A 5188-nucleotide genomic window follows, 5' to 3' on the forward strand; every position below is an offset into this window, starting at 1 on the left:
CCAACAAGTATGAACGTTTTACAAAGACTGTTTATAAACCCACTGTGTAATGATGAGGAAAACTTGGATGACTTATAAAAACTAAAGTAAAATACAGTTTTGTTCACATGAAAATAGTTCAAACACAATGCATTGTGGTCTATATTCACCAGTCTAGTGAGTATCGAATCACACTCGTTTTTTGCAGAGACTTATGGGAAATATTCAGGATGCTAATTTTTGGAATTGTAGATTTGAACGGTTTTACAAAATGACGAACAGCAAGTAGTGAGTAGTAAAATAATTTTTGCTTTTTTTTCATTACAGAGTTGTGAAAAGATTTTACTTGCATTAACTCAGTCTACCGTGTGAGCGTTCTAATTTTTGGAGCTAACCGTTTGGCAGTGGCTCTGCTAGCTAGCTAAGCCTGTCCGTAAAAAGTAAGCTAACAGGAGCATTTTGTTTTGTTAGTACTGCACCTTTGGTGATCACGCAAGGAAAATTGCCATTCCTACCGTTGCTTCGATGTGATAAAAAGCATGATGTGCTCTCTAAATGCAGTGGCTAGCAGGACAATCACACTCAAATCATTTTCATTTTCAGCCCATCTACATAGTTTTTGCCACTAGTCTTAAATTAGCCCCAATCTTTAAATTAAGAGTGCACAAAGAAGGTGCAATAATACAATAACTAACATGTAGTGGCTTTACATCTCTGAAAAATGGTCGCAAAATTGCAGTGGTCTTGAAAGGTAGTAAATGACAGACACTTGAATTGTGTTGCTAGCTTAGCATCAACCCTCAACTATCCCCAATATTGTTATTTTTCCTTTTATTTTTATTATTAAGTGCCTGTTATCAATCCCTTTAACATTTTAAAAGCTAAAGAAGACTGAAATATTATGCTGAACTTTCAAAATACCAGGCCATGAAGCCAAAACACAAGTATTGTCATTTCTCCTCCTCAAAACCTGACCTTAATCAAGGCACTTGCATGTGGAGAAACTGGGTAACGTTGGATAGTTTTGGCCCCTCTGTTGTACAAATGACTTGTAAATAGAACTATGCTAAAAATGCTCATCATAAACTTATTTAAATAAAGGGGATACAAAGATTATTTCAGAGAAGCCCACAAAGTACATTAGCACAACTTAAAAGGCACCCACGTTTCAAGCATTGGATTAGAGTTATGGACAATTTTGAGTATTTTCTTCTTTTAGAAAAACATACTGTACGTTATATTTTATTTTGAGCCATGTTCAAGGTCCATAAAACAAGCACATCTACTTGTATGACATTATGCTACCACAGTGTTGCTTCCTGTACATGTATCCATGAGCTTGTCTGAAAGTTTTTACACCTAATACTTTGCCTATGTACTTTTTTCTGCTTTCCTGTTGGGATCATTATATCAGCTTATTTTAAATGAATGTTTCATATAATAATCTATTTCTCATTAAAATACTATATTTAATAAGAAGAGCAAGGCTTGTCTGTACAATTTGCACTAATAGGAGCCATTTCATTGTTCATCGCAATAAAGAAAGCAGTTTTGTATGGTATCATATCAGCCCCCAGCCCACTATCTCTCAACAGCTACCCCCTTGCTTTCGCAGACTCCCACTCTGGCCGTGGGCATTGTGGTTAGCTGGTGTGGGTTTCTTTAGAGCACTGTGCTTATTTCTAAGACTTTGCATTTTATTTTTTTCCCTGAATCCAACAAATGAAGTGTTTTTGCCCAGGTCAAGTACAATCATCCATAAGGAGAAGACCTTTTCTTCACCTTTTCACTCATGTCTATATCTCATCTATTTTTCTACACGTCTATTTGATCATTTTTAACTCTTCTGTTTAGAGCTATCCATTTAATGCCAACTAGGAGCACAATATCTTTTAATGCATGAGTTCCAATATAAACCACTTTTGATTTAGAATTTAGAGTGACTGCATTGTATTTAATCATGCAAATGTATATTATGCAGAACTCTTTTAACTTACTAATTTAAGTTCCCCTCAACATGTTTGAGCCATGAAAAATATAATTAAAACATGGACTGCACCTTAAAAGTTTAGCTAGCATTTACATTTTTCAGCGTTTTTGGTGCATTTCTAGTTTATTATTATTATTATTATTAATATTATATATTTAGAATAATATAACAGCTATTTCATTCAAATAATCATAATCCCCTTCTTTACATCTTTGTACTTCAGGCCAGAAAATCCCTCATAAAATGGCACAGGTCAATTTTGATTAAGTGATAAGTATTTAAACACCATGTGATTTTGCAGGTTCTCCCATGTAGAAATCATGGAGAGATCTTGGATCTTCATCTTAGGTGCATATCCACTTTAGGAGACATTATCTAAAATGATCTGGAAATCACAATGTGTAATTCTTTTTAAATAACTTATTTTCATGCTACATCTGCAAGCAAGTATTAGAAGACCTAAATCAATGTTAATATTTGGTACAGTACTGTTTGTTTGCGATTACATAGTTCAAACATTTCCTGTAGTTTTTCACCATTTTGGCCCACTCCTCCACAAAGATCTTCTCTAGATCTGTCAAGCTTCTTGACTGTTGATGAGAATGAGCTCCCTACAAACATTTCTATTTGTCTGAAGACTGACTAGGCAACTCCAGTACCTTGATATACCTCTTACAGAGTCACTCTTGGTTACCCTGGCTGTGTGCTACGGGTCATTGTCATGTTGTGACACCCAGCCACGACCCATCTTCAATCCTCTAACTGAGGGAAGGAGGTTGTTCTCCAAAATCTTGCAATATATGAGCAGTCGCCCTCTCCCATGTGCAGAAAAACACCTCCATAGCATGACGCTACCTCCTCCATGCTTCACAGTAGGGATGGTTCTCCTGGAATGGTACTCATCATTCTTTTTCCTCCAAGAATGGTGAGTGGAATTAGGACGAACAAGTTCTATTTTGGTCTCATCTGGCCACACCATGACTCACCTGTATTGTCCAAATGGTCGTTGGCAAACTTAAACAGACCTGGACCTGTGCTGGTTTAAGGGCAGAACTGTGCATGATTTTATACCATGACGTTTTAGTGTATCACCAACAGGAACTGGATACGGTCATCCAAGCTCCTTTCAGGTCATTTAACAGCTCCTCCTGTATAATTTTGGGGTGAGAACTCACCTTTCTTAGGATCATTGAGACCTCATCAGGTGAGATCTTGCATGAACCCCCAGTCTGAAGAGGTTTGGCTCCTTCCATTTTCTAATTATTGCTCCAACAGATTTTTTTTTTTTTTTTTCCCACCAAGCTGCTAGGCAATTGCCCCTTAGCCCTTTCCTGCTTATGGAGGTCTACAATTTTATCTCTGGTGTCTTTGATCTTTGGTTGTGGGTATGTTAGTAGTTGGAATCATACTTATTGTATGTATGGGGTGGGCAGTTGTCTTTATGCAGTGAACGACCTCAAACAGGTGCTTCTAATTTAGGGTAAGTGGAGTGGAGGTGGACTATTTAAAGGTAGACTAACAGGTCTTTGAGGGTCAGAATTCTAGCTAATGGACAGGAGTTCAAATACTTATTTGCAGATGTAGCAAACAAATACATTATTTAAAGAATAATTGGATTTGCAATTTTTTTTGATTACGCCTCTCACAGTGGACATCCACCTAAAATGAAAATTTCAGACCCTTCTGGGATTTCTAAGTGGAAGAACTTGCGAAATCACAGGGTGTTCTAATACTTATTTGTCTCACTGAAACGGATAGTTTGTTAGCTCAAACTTTAGAGCCTTTGATGACTAGAAATTGTTGATGTTCAAATCAACTTTAATGGATGAGACATCCTTAAAAAACAGGAGGAAGGACAGCAAATAGGCAGCATTAAAGAAGATGGATATCCATGTCTTTAGCATAAATTGTAAAGTTGTGCTAAAAATATGAAACTTTTAAAGATATGCCATGTCACAGTAGGTTTTGTTGAAGTATTTCAGACAGCAGGTGAGCTGAAATAGTAACATAATCAAAAGAAATGGCAAAAAGTTTTTTGAATAAAGCTTTTCTTTATGTTTAACTGAAGTGTTTTAAAAGTTAATAAAAATAAGTTATGGTGGAAATAACAATCTTGTATGGGACGTATAAGTGGTATTAAAAAAGTGTCTTTATGGTATTCAAAGTGGTCTACGTTTTATATTACTGTCAGGAAATAATTACTGGTAGTAAATCATATAGTGCAGTTAGAAAATAAAAACTTTTTTCCTTTTTTTTTCAATCAAATAAACAATGATTCCTGCGTTTTACCCTTTTTAGTCATATACTCAGTTGCACACCAAATCTACAAATTACTTCATGAGTAAGGACAAATACATGGAAGTAGCCTGAAACAGAAAAAAAGTTAATGACTCAATGCAGAGGTTGGTATAAAAGCTAGCACAACTTGTCCCGAAAACCCTTGACCAAGTTTCTCGTTGTCAAGGTCTATTTATTCCAGTCCAGAGATCTTTTACTGGAATTTTACTTATTCAGGTGAATGCTGTTCCCCATATTTACCCCCTTCTGCCCTATTTGATCTATCACTGTCCACAAAGCCTGAATGTCATGGTTACAAACGTCATAAATGTATAGAATTAAGGTGTTTTTAGAGGAGGAACAGCTTGAACATTTCACTTAAACATGACAAATACAGATTTTAACCTTCTCACCATGTTTAATTATACACTGTTAAGTTCATAAAATGTCACATTACCTTTAGGTGGGTAGTTTATTTTATTGTTTTCTACTGTCATCTCCAGTACACAGCAGATAGTTTCAAAAAAGTTAAATCTATCTTATATAAACCCATCTGATGCAGGCAACAGTGACATTTTCCAGCTGTATCTTAGAGCGGAGGTTGAACATGAAGAGCTCAGACTGCTTTCCAATCACTCCTGGCTCCAAGCTGTTTATCATTTTGTGCCTGACCTGTAATGACTAATTTCACAAGTGGCTACAAAATGACTCAAAGATTTCACAAAACTATCTTTTCAGACATTTGTTGACTCACGAAAGACCCGATTGCTACTTTAAAGGCATTAGCAATACATGATGGGATATTTTAATATGCAAATTAAAAAATATCGATATCATCGATCTCAAACCAGTATCAGATCGATACTGACCTGCAGATATCGATATTTCTACTCTTGTTTAAAACTGTTCTGTTTTTTAAAAAAAAAATGACACTGCCTCACC

This window comes from Oryzias melastigma, linkage group LG12 (assembly GCF_002922805.2).
Source record: "Oryzias melastigma strain HK-1 linkage group LG12, ASM292280v2, whole genome shotgun sequence".
Classification (NCBI taxonomy): Eukaryota; Metazoa; Chordata; class Actinopteri; order Beloniformes; family Adrianichthyidae; genus Oryzias; species Oryzias melastigma.